Genomic DNA, 12,924 nt, shown 5'->3' on the forward strand with positions numbered 1-12,924 from the left:
CTCTTACAGAGGTTTTTTTCCATCTGTAAATGAAAGGAATATGTGCCAGTTTAGATAACTGAGGTAGTTTAGATAGGCTTCGGTTAAGGTAACCAGACATTACATTCAAACATGCAATTCAACTGAGTTGGTGACATGACCCTTTATAGAAATATCAAGTTTTTTGTAGATATGGTCTAATATCTACATTCACATTTTCAGATGGGAAAAACCTCTGTAAGAGAACGCAAGCTGTCAGAGACATCCATTCTGCTTCTGTCACTCTAGGAAGTTGAGACCCAGGCAGTGGCCTTCTAAACCATGGGAATAACCAAATTCATGTTTTAAAAAAATAGATATTTGGGGTTTAGTAAAGCTACTTTTAAGTTATTTGTGAAAGCAGAATAGCCTTGTTGAGTTGGTCTTTAAGACTTCTGACCCAAGAAACACTAATACAGATGAACGCAATTTTTTTTCTGTTAGCTAGAAATCTCTCTCCTTTAGCGTGAGAACTTGGCTGAAGTCTGGATGTCTGCTAGTGTGGTTACACTATGATGGATAGTATAACTGCATATACTGGGGTACATAGCTGAGAGGTACTCTCAGTTCTGCAGGGGGAAAGACAGGACCCATGTGGGTTTTTTTTTTAGATTTGGGACTGGTGATCACTCTGTTATTATTTATTTATCCTAAAATATAATCCAACCTGCATGACTTGGAGGAAAGATCTTTAACTAGTGTTTTTAGGAGACCAAGTGGAAAAAGAAGTCAGAACTGCAGAGTCAGCAGCATTTTAATCTTGAGGAGGAGAAAGCTGCAGGCACAGAGCAGGAAGACCACAAAAGGCAGTGGAGAATGAACGTACAAATGTTTGCATGCATCCACTGCCTTCACTGGGCAGTGCCAGTGTGGCTGAGGTGTGCTACACCCAAGATACCCAAAACACCAATGCTGTCAGCATCGTGCATTTTCTTTCAGCTGTGAGAAGGAGCCAGGGCTGTTTGGCACCAAGGAACATCTGCTGCTTCCCAGTCTGTTTCTCCACATCCTCTTTGTCTGCCAAAAGGGCCAAGCTGTCCTTTGTGGGCTGGGCGTGACACCCAAGTTGTGACTAAGAGCCTTGGTCCTGAGTCTGACAGGATCAGCTACCTCCAACTCATACAATTTCAACTCAGAAGGCTGGAGAGGAAAACAAGTCAAGAAAGGTTTGGGATTTTTTTCCCCCAAGACACTGTGTAATTTATTAAGTGAATGATGGGCTTTTTTCACATCTCACTGCAGACAGTTCACAGATCTTACAGCAAGGTAAGTCAGAAGCTAGCATCTAGAGAAGGCATCAGGAGAGTCACTAACCATGATGTTGCCAGAAATTTCAGATGGATGTGTTGAATCATGGATCCTGCTGGTATGAAGGTTTCTGAAAAAAAAAAACCTAAAATATGTGTTTCCAGAGATGAGAACACAACGAAACAGTGCTTAAACAAAACACTTTTCCTATCCCCAGTCTGGCACCCAATAGACTTCCTAAGAGCTCGCCTAAAGCAACAGTTTCTGAAATGGGTCTAGAAGGGCACATGGCATTTTTCTCCCTCTTTTTTGGTTAAACTGTTCAACATGTCCATCGTTCCCTGAGCTGGATAGTGCAGGGATGCATTTCCCTGATCTTCTAGGGACAAGTTAGGTAGGACTAGTGCTATTTGAGCTTCCAGGCTAACAGCCGTTAGTGAGGGCTTCACTGCACGGAGCTGGAGTGCAGACCTGGATCCATGGCAAGTTGCATAATGAAACAGCAAATCACCTGCACTGTGTCTCCAGAAGTTCTGCATAAACAGAAATAGTTTTCTCTCTTCACATTCTTCCAATACATTGATGACTTTTCTGTGAGCGTGTAACCAGATCTGTGTGAAATGATTGGTAATAGCAGTCTGGAGTAATAGGGGGAAAAATAGCTGTTATTCTCTTGCACAAAATGTCAAAATATGGATCAGACTGGCTGAACATCCAGAAATTCTTTCCATCCAATCACTGGTTTTGCCAGCCATTCTAGGATGTCTTTTTCAAAAAATGAAGATGACTTACAAAATTGTCTGGCTTGAGCAAAGACAGATCCTGTTTCCAATAGGAGAGGTGAGTTTATTTTGGAGTTTTAGATTATCTGTTTTAAAAGTCTTATATTTAGGGATTGCTTTGCATTCCAAAATAGCCAAAGTTGCTTTATGTTATAGCAAAAGGTCCCTAAAATTGTCTTATTTTCTTTGTTTAAATGAGACATTATCTTATTCTTAGCATTTAATATAATCCTTTTGGAGTCCATTAGATCTTGTCCAAGTTGTTGATCATATAAAATTCCGAAATATTTAAACAGATGCCAGCAATAGCACAAAGATTAATAAACAAAATATGACTGGCCAGCTTTATGGGCAAAGTAAAGTACCCATTTGGGTATTTCTTTTTCTAATGTAGTCAAAAGGAGAGGGGAAAAGAGTTGATTATCCTTGCAGAGAGCAACTGGTGAAATTGTAACTTTCATGGTAAATGGCTCTTCAGCGATGAAACTGAGAGGGAGAAAAATAAGTGATGTACAGCCTTCAAAGATTTACCAAAATCTCTCTGTTCAGGATTTGTGTGTGTGTGTGTGTATGTGGCAATCAGAATGAAAACTGATAGGTATGATTACTCACTAAATTTGAAGTAGTGTATAGCAGCTACCGATGGTGGTGACAAAATTCTGTCGGATTTCTCTGCTCTGTATCCACACTCAGCAAAATCTCAGGAAAAAAAAATCAGAAGAACATTTGGAGAGTCTGTGCTGTGTGTGCTTAGCAAATTTAAAGCTTGAACAATTAGAGATGTGGCCAATGAGAAGAAAAGCTGCTGCATATACATACATGCTGCACATACATGCTGCACTGAATGAGCAAAAAAAAAATCTGCCATCTGGAGAAGTCATAGATGGAAAGTGTTTGTGTGCTGAAACAGCCATAAAATAGGAAATCTGACATTATTTTTCCTACCTTTGGCAGTGGAGTTTGTCAATGTGTCCTTTGTTGGGAATGCATTTTAGTGTCAAGAAAACACCCAACCTTCGAAGCCCTCAACTTCTTAAAGTTGTTGTCTCTCAGATGAAGACAGAGCACATCTGAGAGCATCTGTTCTGCTGAATGCAACCAAATAGCCCAGCTTGAACCCAGAGGAAAACCTCACCCCTCCTAAGCAGTAACCAAACCCTCAGAGTATCTCCTCAGGTTAAACCAAGCCTGTCCTTCCACTTCACTGTGCCCTTTTAATGCTTACCAGGATCACGCTTAAAACCATCAGTCATCACCATATAGTATGTCTTATTCAGCAGCATCTCCGCACTGGGTCCTTCGCTGCTTAGTTTAGGAGGTGACACATGGTTGAACTCAGCCTGGCCTGCCACTGGTTTGGCAGAGGTGCAGTTCCCATGATTACAGCGCACACACTCCTGTTTTGCCCTCATGAGAGACTGAATCTCTGCCTCAAGCAGCCTAGGAACTGAACTGCTTTTGGCCTGAGACTTCTGCTTCTGGGGGCAATATCCCACTTCATGGTGGACTGCACCAATCAACCTCCAAAATTTGCCAGACTTCAAAGCCATAGGGAGCCAAGGCTGGACCAGTCGAGCAGCCTGGCAAGTGCAAAGTAACATCACTTCTTTGTCAGCCTAGCCAGAGGCTTCAGGCAAGGAGAGAAGGCGAGGGTGAGTTACTGCTGTGGCACAAGAGGAGCTGGAGAAGGAGAAAACACCATGAGAGGAGCAGAGGAGAGGACAAATGTCAAGAATCCGATGCTCTTAGATTCGCTGGAGAAGGAAGATGCCTAATACAAAAATAAGGGTACTTATTTTTGCTAGATTACTTTTTGTGGGTTTGTAGCTGTCGTGGTTTTGTTAGTAAGGGGGGGCTTAAGGTGGTAGCTTCTGTAGGAAACTGCTAGAAGTCGCTCCCCTTTGTTCAGGGGACTCGGCCGGGCCTAGGGCGGACCTGCTGCTGGCCAAGGCCAAGCCGATTGGTAGCAGAATGTCTCGTGATAACGCCTCTGCGATAACGTATTTAAGAAGGGGAAAACAGAAAAAAGAGAGAGAGGAGAGAAGATGTGAAGAAGCTGAGCAGGGGCAGAGGCATAGAGGGGGAGGCGCAGGCCTCATGGGCCTTGCAGGCCTCACCCTCTGGCCTCTCGCCAGGCAGCCGACTGGGCCCGACTCGGTCCAGCCCGGCTGCAAGAAGTGGAGAGGAGATGAGAAGTGAATGAGATGTAAAAAAGATCCTGAGAGACATCTACCAGCCTGTTGTGAGGAACGGCTGCAGACGCCAAGGTCAGTTCAGAAGGAGGGGGAGGAGTAATGCGGCTCCTGGCCAAGATTCCCCTGCAGCCTGTGGTGACGACCATGGTGGAGCAGGTTGTCCCCCTGCAGCCCATGGAGGTCCACGGAGGAGCAGAGATCCACTTGGAGCCCGTGAAGGACCCCGCACCGGGGGAGGTGGATGCCTGAAGGCAGCTGTGGCCCGTGGAGGGCCCGCTGGGACAGCTGTTCTGGAGAGACTGCACCCGTGGAAGAGATGACCCACGCCGGAGCAGTTCCACGAAGGACTGTGGCCCGTGGGAGGGACCCCACAATGGAGCAGGGGAGGAATGTGAGGAGTTCTTCCCCCGACCATGAAGCAGCGGCGTAAAACAACATATGATGAACTGACCGCAACCCCCATTCCCTCTTTCCCCCTGTGCCGCTCGGGGAGGGAAGGTAGTAGAGATAATGTTAAGCTTGGGAAGAGGGAGGGGTGGATGGAGGTTATCTTGTTCTCTGTCTCATTATCCTGCTGTTTGTAGTAATAAATGAATAGTTTTCCCCAAGTTGAGTCTGTTTTGCCCGTGACGGTAACTTTAAGGATTTCTCCCTGTCCTTATCTCAAACCTCGAGCCGTTTTTCCTCATATTTTCTCTCCCTGTTTTTCTCGGAGTGTGGGGGGAGTGAGAGAGAGACTGCGTAGTCTGGTCCAATCGGGGCTGAACTACGACAGTAGCAAACATTTTCCTATAACAAGAACATTAGTGCATATAATGTATACGTAGTATATCGTATAGCCCATGATTTTCCCTTACCTTATGCCTCCCCAGCTGCAGTTTTGGGCCTGAGGATAAAAAGTCAACCCTATGAATGTAGCAGTAGCTGCTTTTATTCAGTCCCTCCCAAGGAGACCAGGTGGCTGCCTCAACCAGGCTATTTTTTGTCAGAAGCCAAATTTACAAGGGAAAGCTTTGCCTCAAATGACCTTAGACTAGAGATGTAACTCACTCCTCTCTGTCCTTCAGCTTTGTAACAGCATATTTCTATGAGTAAACAAGCCAAGATCCAGGTGTTGACACCTATAGAGAATGATTTCAGAGCATTACAGCACACTGCTTTATGCATATAGACTATCCAACCTGAGTGCTCAAAAAAACTTATGTTTCTAAGATTTAGTATTAGCAACTTTTCCATAGGAAAGTTGATATTTCAATTGGCAATTTCCAATTGCAAATAAAATACTACAGCTGGAAAAATATACATACTGGAATTTACAAAATTCCCATGAAAAGGAGAGAGGAAGTCTTCTCCTAGTTTGAAGCTGTATGTGGAAAAGACATTAGATACTGTCATAATCTGAATTGAAGCCCGATATCTTTACCCTGTGATTAATGTGGAAAAATAGTGACTTAACGGGTAAAAGTAGTGTCTATAAGAGCAGTCTTCAGCTTTTTATTTCAGCTTCTCAGAATGTGGAACTTTAGGTACTGCATTGGAGCACATCACTGAAAAATTCAGCCTAGAAATGCTACTGTTTAAAGAGATTATCCTAGGGAAACATAAAATCTGCTTACTTTTTTTTTTGTCTTCCTTTCTTTCTAGCAGGATTTTGAAGTCAGTGAGATCACAAGGAAAAAGAGATAACACAGAATCTTTGGGGTATGGTTAAGATTCAGATATTTAGATAAACACTCAATAAAGATCAAGATTTTGAAATGGCAAGCCAAATACAAACCTTCTCTCATCCATCCACAAGGCAGGTGACGGTCAGTATCTCACCCAATAAATCACCAGAAGAAAGTCCACAGATTCACATATTGCTTTGATTTTATTTCCCAACAATCTCAGAAGAAATACCAGACGTTCTGATTTCACGTAAGAGAGTACGCACTCTATACTGCACGAACACTGGGAGTAAGAGCTGGAGTCCAACCAGCAATCCTACTTAGTAATCGACACTCAAAACCAATTAAGTTCAGTAGGTTTTTGGGTCATGCATTTGGATCTTGTGGATTCTGCCAGCTCCTGGTTAGCAAGAGTGGTGAAATTAAATGCATACTACTTGGGAGGACTAGAAGAACACAAAACTGTTGTGGCAACTAAACAGAAACAATTGTGCACCAAACACACTGAGATCTGGAATGTAAAGCTGCTTGCAGATTTTTTTTTTTCTCACAATAGAAACTGTGGACATCTTGGAGGGACTGAAATTACCAGGAGTCTGCAAGTAATCGTGCCCTGGAATGCTGGACACCCAGCATTGGCGAAGAGGAAGTGGAGGACGCCGAGTGCGCTGCGCTGTTACCACAACTGGTTTTAATTGCTCCAATTACAGAAGAAGAAACAAGTCCAGGTCCCATTGAAGCCAATGGTAAACCATTGGGTTTGATTCTTCAGATCTACTTTTCTCCCTATTAACTTCTGACTTTTCAGAAAATGGAGATTGCTTTTAGCAATATTCTGATTTCTCATCAGCATGCTATTGTCACTTGTCATTTCTAGGCAATTCTACAACCATGTGTGATTCAATTTACAAAATCAAATATTGGCCCCAGTGCAATTTTCAGTTTTGTGCTTATTATGTTTCACATTTCTCACTGCTTATACTTACGGCTCCTAGTGATGCTCCGTTTGTTTGTCACGTTTTCCTACGTAATGACACCCACTGCCACTATCAGTTTACCGATACTATCTCAGGACTGTATCACACTCTCCAGTATACTCAGTTGGCTAAAGGAAATTTTCAGCTTAGTTTTAACTGTGAAGAAAAGAGTTTGCTGGATAGCACATGCAATTCCAGATGTGACAAAGTCTGGTGCTCAGACTCCCTGACACAAATTACAGCAAAGTGTTAATAGATTTTGCCAAGTAGTTGGCTTGAAAAGGAATAGGGGATTTAAGTCATCCTTTATTGGTAGAAACTCCAGACAAGTGGGCAACTCCCAAAGGTTTTTTGTGAGGGCTTTTTGGTGTCTCATGACCTATTGAATTTTTCATTTGTATTGCCCTGAGCGAACTTCTGTGGTTCTCATTACAATTCATGTATAGCCTGCACTGTTTGCAGCTAAGGCCCACAGATGAGAACAAACATCCACAGTGCTGAAAGTGGCGAAAGGGCAATCTGACTCCAGAGGCTAACAGGAGGAGCGTGACGGGGAACAGGGCTGGCTCAGGTAAAATCTGAACCGCCACCCATTAACCAGGCCGAAGGAAAGCAGACACTGGAAGACAGTCTCAGTCAAGCCTCTTAGAAAAAGGACAAGACTACAGATGCCAACATACTCAGAATAGGCTCTCAAAATCAGACTCCTCTCAATAAAAACCTGGCTATCCCATCATTCTGTCTTCTGTTCCCTCTACTAAAGCCAGAGTCATCTGTAAAGAGTGCCCAGATCTCAAAAAGTGCTTTTATGGGAGTGAGATGTCCTCCCAACAGTTTCCATCCTTTATTCCTGGTCACAAAACTCTGCAACCCTATTTTTTTTCTAATAGATATTTGGTCCTTAGTTCTTGGAGTCAAAGGCCGTGAGTGGAACAACAGATCAAATTTATATTGTGCATATCAGAAGTTAGCTAATTCTGCTCAAATAAATACCAGGTTTCAAACTCTGTTCCAGCATCTAAGGAGGAAGCAAACAAAATCCATTGAGTGACCGGGGCTCCCAGCATAGCTGAGAGTTAAAAGACAATGTGAAATGGATGTCCCAGATAAGTCTCTGCAGCACTCCATAAACTGCACCCACTCCTCAGCACAGCAGCCTGAATTTGTTGTTCACAGGCTCCTAACAATTTTTCTTTCTTCACAGCCTTTTTCAGCAGCAGAGACCCTTGAAACACAGACTAGCAGTGCAAAGTGAAAAAAAAAAAAAAAATACTTCAAATCCTGTTTGGGATGACTGTAGCCCCCAGAATAACTGGGGGAGAAACACTTGGCTGCCAGGCACACCAAAACCATCAGAAGACACTGTCAGGGACATGGCAACAGAGTTGGCGGACAGCTGTGACGGGCAGCGTGGGGTTGACAAGAAGAGGCTAAAAATTATTTCAAGGCATAAAAACAACAAAAAGGAGTACAAGGAGTGGGAGAGAAGGGAACAGATGGGAATGTATTGCACTATTTTTGGGGAGCTAATGATCAGGACTAGATTTGGATGTATCTATGGAGCAACTGTTCTAAGAAAGGGCCCACAGGACAATATATGGGAAGCTACATCGGGGAAATGATAGCAAAGCAGTTTCAAAAGCAGGATACAGTGCAGGAAGCTAATCCTCCTTATCCATCTCCAGTAACTGTACACATGAAGCAAGCCTGCAGGATTGAGCTCTGATATGGCAATTCTCACAGTGAGTTCAAAAGAAAAAACAAAAACCCTGACAAGGAACGAGCCACCTTGATGTTATCAGTCTACGCCTCATCCCTGCAGCCTTTCCCAGACTTGGCCTCCCTTGCTCAATCCTATACTTCTGGATTTCACATCACCTTTTCCTCTTCTCTTGGGCAAGAGGGGAGCTCGAGGCAGTAGGTGCTGCAACGCTGCACACATGCACGGCCTTCCTCCAGCAGCCAGGCCGAGCGGATAGCTGCACACCAAGAGTCACGAGACAGAGGCATCAGGAAACAGCAGCACGGCAATAACGTTTGATGTCACTTCTCACTTTTTTTTTTTTTTTCTTGCAGCCTTCTGCAAAATGCCTGTACCTTAAAACAGCCTCGTCAAGTTTCAGTGTCAAGCCACCTCGAAGGCTCAGAAGCACTGAAATTTCATGGGGCAGACAGACCTGCTGGCTTGAAGAAGTCTCCACTCTGCAGATCCTTTCTCTCTGCATCTGGTGCACAAAATTTTTAAGCAGAATGTTTCCACTCTTCCCCTGCCAACCAGATCCTGACAAGATATACTGATCCCTTGCCTGCACCCATCCTCAGCACATGTTGTTTCCTGTTAGTTTGAGATATGAAACAGTAATTGTCTGTCAGATTTGGAATATGACGGGTCCCATTCTGCCTGGCCTTGGCAAGGAGGTGGTGGACATTTCCTCACAGCTGCCCAACCAGCCAAGGAGGGCAGTGGACTCAAGGGGTGGAGAAGCGAACACAAACCAACTTCCTTCCATCCCACTTAAAGGGTTTGCTACAAGAAAATATGTTAAATATTTGTTTGCTCTGGCTGTGAGTGCACCACAAAGAAGAGTTTAAGGACAGCTGATCCTGCCTTTGGGCAAGGGGACGATGAAGAATACTCTTGCCAGCTCTTCCCACCCCATTTTCTCCCCTTATGGGACAGCCAGGTACTCGCAGGCTTTGATGCAGTTCCTGCTCACTCCCCAAAGCACTCGGCTCATCAGCGGGGAAAATGCTGGTTTCCAGCAGGCCCGCAGCATCACGCGGGAGGGGGCCAGAGCCTTCGGTACTTCCCTGGAAATGCTCCCATAGACGCGATGATTTCTTGCTAGGAAGCGAAAAATCACCAGGCGGTCTTTGTGACAGCGGGGCTCTGACAGCAGACATCCTTTTGTGGCTTATTGCCAAAAATCAGATGCCTGTAAAGCAAGCTTCGAAGTGTCTGCTGGGGAAAGAAATCCCCCTGCCTTTCATGAAAAATTAATAAATGTCAGAGAAAAGAATCTGAAGACATAATAATGGCTGTGAGGATTAACTTACTCTTATGGCAGCAGTGCCAGATTATTTATTGGAGATACATTTTTCCTGTTTGTGGCTTGATTTTTTTTTCTCCTTGAAAGTAGATAATCAAGGGTTTATGAATGAAAGGCACACTGGGAAAAAAATCAATTTGACATACAAAATTAAATTTCAGCATCAAAAAGCTTGGATTTAGCACAGAAGGAAAAAAGGATATTTCACGCAGGCATCCTACTGCAAAAAGGAAGGCCTCTGGAAATTAATGAGGAAATAAACGGGATTAATATATGAGGAGTAAACAGGGAGGTAGTTTGGGCCATAAGAGATTAATGAGAAACATACACTTGCTCTTGCTTTGCCCCCAAATGTATGAGCCGAATCGTGTATTATGGCTTTCAAGGTGAATAGAAACTGACAGAAGAGCGACGAAACTTCCCAAAGAATTTTCACTCGTAGCCCTCCTGGGACTCTTTCCCTCAGAGACGGAAAAGCTTAGATATGCTAACTCTGCAGACAAAATGCTAACTCTGCAGTTTTTGGTGATGGCAGAGGAAGCCCCTACAGACAACTTCATTGGCACATGCTTCCTTCCTTCGAGCACAAGACAACCAGCAAAGAGGACTCGGTTTTGCACAGAAGCCACTGAACTGTGACTGAATAGGCCTTAGCTAAGTTGTCTTTTAAATCACGTAATTAAAAGCAGCAAAGAAAAACTTAAAAGGCATTATCCAGTCCTTATGTGCACACAACCACATGTGTGCACACATAAACACACACACATGCTGCCAGAAAAATCTGCTATTTCAAAACAAATTTTCCAGACAGCTCCAGATAAATATTTAGACTATGAAATGTCAAAAGACTTGAAATAATTATTATTCAGGAAATCACATTTTTTAATTTCTATATTGACCTAATTTTTTAAAGGGTAGTATTATTATATTGTAATTATATTTTTTAATATTTAAAATAATTTGTTCTGTTTCAGATGCAATAAAATGCCTCAAATGAAGCTAAGACAAAATGAATTGTGTAATTATCATTAAGGTCCCTGTTTCAGTACCAACTTTTCCCCTTCCCCAATCCCCCTCTCTTCACGTTGAAGTGTTCTAACCTAAGCTACTCCCTTCCTCCCTCCACTTTCTTAGGTTTTGTCCTAGAACCAAAAAAAAAAATGCTTTTCTGACCAAGCTCTTGACTTACTTACCATCCCCACTCCTGACAGGAACCAGCCACACACAGAAGTGACCCCTGAGCGTGTCCTGGCTCTGCAGAGTGGCAGCCCACTTCTATTTCCTTTGGTCACTCTCTCTCCCTGCATACTAGGAGATGTTCTGATTTATTTGAAGTCCCTAGCTGGGTGCCAAGAGGGGAGGAGATGTGTTTGAATGGCTCTGGTCACTGTATCCAAAATCAGATGGAGCCTCTTGGGCGTCCTGAGAGCACTGGGGACAGCTGCTGGAGTGCAATGTGGGCCAGCCGTGAAGAAAGAGTTAAGTTTCTGGTATGTTCACTGCAAGAAAAGAGCCTAGGCAGGCCTACCTGAATACCTTGGTCATCTTAGGTCCCATCATAAGCAGTGTATGAAATCCCATATCCCCTATTCCCACCAAATAACACCTGGTTTCTTCCTACAGCTCCACTAAGTCCAGCTCTCCTTCATAAGCAGAAAATTGGCATAATCCAACTCTATTGTAAGAAAGATTTCATAAGTCACTTTTCCCCTGGTGTACGTTCAGCAAATTAGGTGTGCACCCTGGCTATCGCACAGCTCAAGGTCAACTGCATGGTGTCCCTTTCCCTGGCCATGCTCATTCCAGGCTCTTCTTGCCAGTGTCCTGCAAAGGCTGTAGACACTGAGGATGGATTCTGCCCATGAAGCTTTGGGGCGACCAGAAGTAAATAACAAAAAAGCAGGCTGTAGCCTGTACTGCAAATCTCCTTTGGACCCAAGAGGATGGGGCAGGTGGCTTCCCCCAGCCCACATGCTTTTCACTCTCATCTGTCCAAAGAAGAAAGTAGAAATTACATCAACCTCACACTATGTAGGATGAAGTCTGAGCCATGAACTATTGCTGCTCTTCGGGAAAGTCAGCTTAGAACAGTATGAGAAGGACATTCTCTGTGGTGGACTGGCTAGACCTCTGATTAGTGAAGCAGTTGCTTCCCAAGAAATCAGTGGGGTTTTTTTTTAGATTTGCCAATTTGTGCTTTTACTACGTCTAGGAAAAACTGGATTGAAAAGTATTGGTGCAAAATAAATACGTCTGATCCCAGTCTTTCCAAATAAGAATGTTTCTGTCTGTTTTACAATCAAAATGAGCAATATTTGAAATACTTCTCAAAAAAAAAGTTATCATTCTGGTCTTTCATGGCATGTTATTTAAACTATACCTAACAAATGGATTAATTTAGAAATCCATATGCCTTTCAGAGAGTAAATAAAGTTCTTATGTGAATAAGCGCTTATATTTGTTGCCAAGCTCTCAGGGAAAATGTCCGCTAATGGTTATCACAACATCAGAGACATGAGTCAAACTTTTGCCAACACACTACATTATACTGTGGGAGGAGATGGAATTATGTATTAAAGAAATAGATCATATTACCCAGCAGTTGTACTGTGAAGAGCTGCATGGAGGAGATCACTCACAGGTCATCGTCCCTCCTGATGGGCAGCACGGCACAGTGCAATAGCCTGGCAGAAGGGGAAGTTCCAGCCCTGATTCTGAATTTCTTGCCTTTTGTGGGTTTAAGCCACATGTGGACTTACTGACTTTCTGATGGGTGTTTTACAACTGAACTATAAACTCTGAAAATGGGGAGCGATGATGGAAACACCGACTACCCTATAACCACAGGACACAGCTCTCACAGGCGCCACCGTAGTCACCGGCTTACAGCTGAGATTCAAATTATTCTATTGAATTACAGAAAGGGCTGTTATTAGGCTCCCCTCCCCTCAACCTCATTATATACAGTGGTTTGCCATCTTTAAAAC

The sequence above is a fragment of the Chlamydotis macqueenii genome, chromosome 3 (assembly GCF_036417535.1).
Source record: "Chlamydotis macqueenii isolate bChlMac1 chromosome 3, bChlMac1.mat, whole genome shotgun sequence".
NCBI lineage: Eukaryota > Metazoa > Chordata > Aves > Otidiformes > Otididae > Chlamydotis > Chlamydotis macqueenii.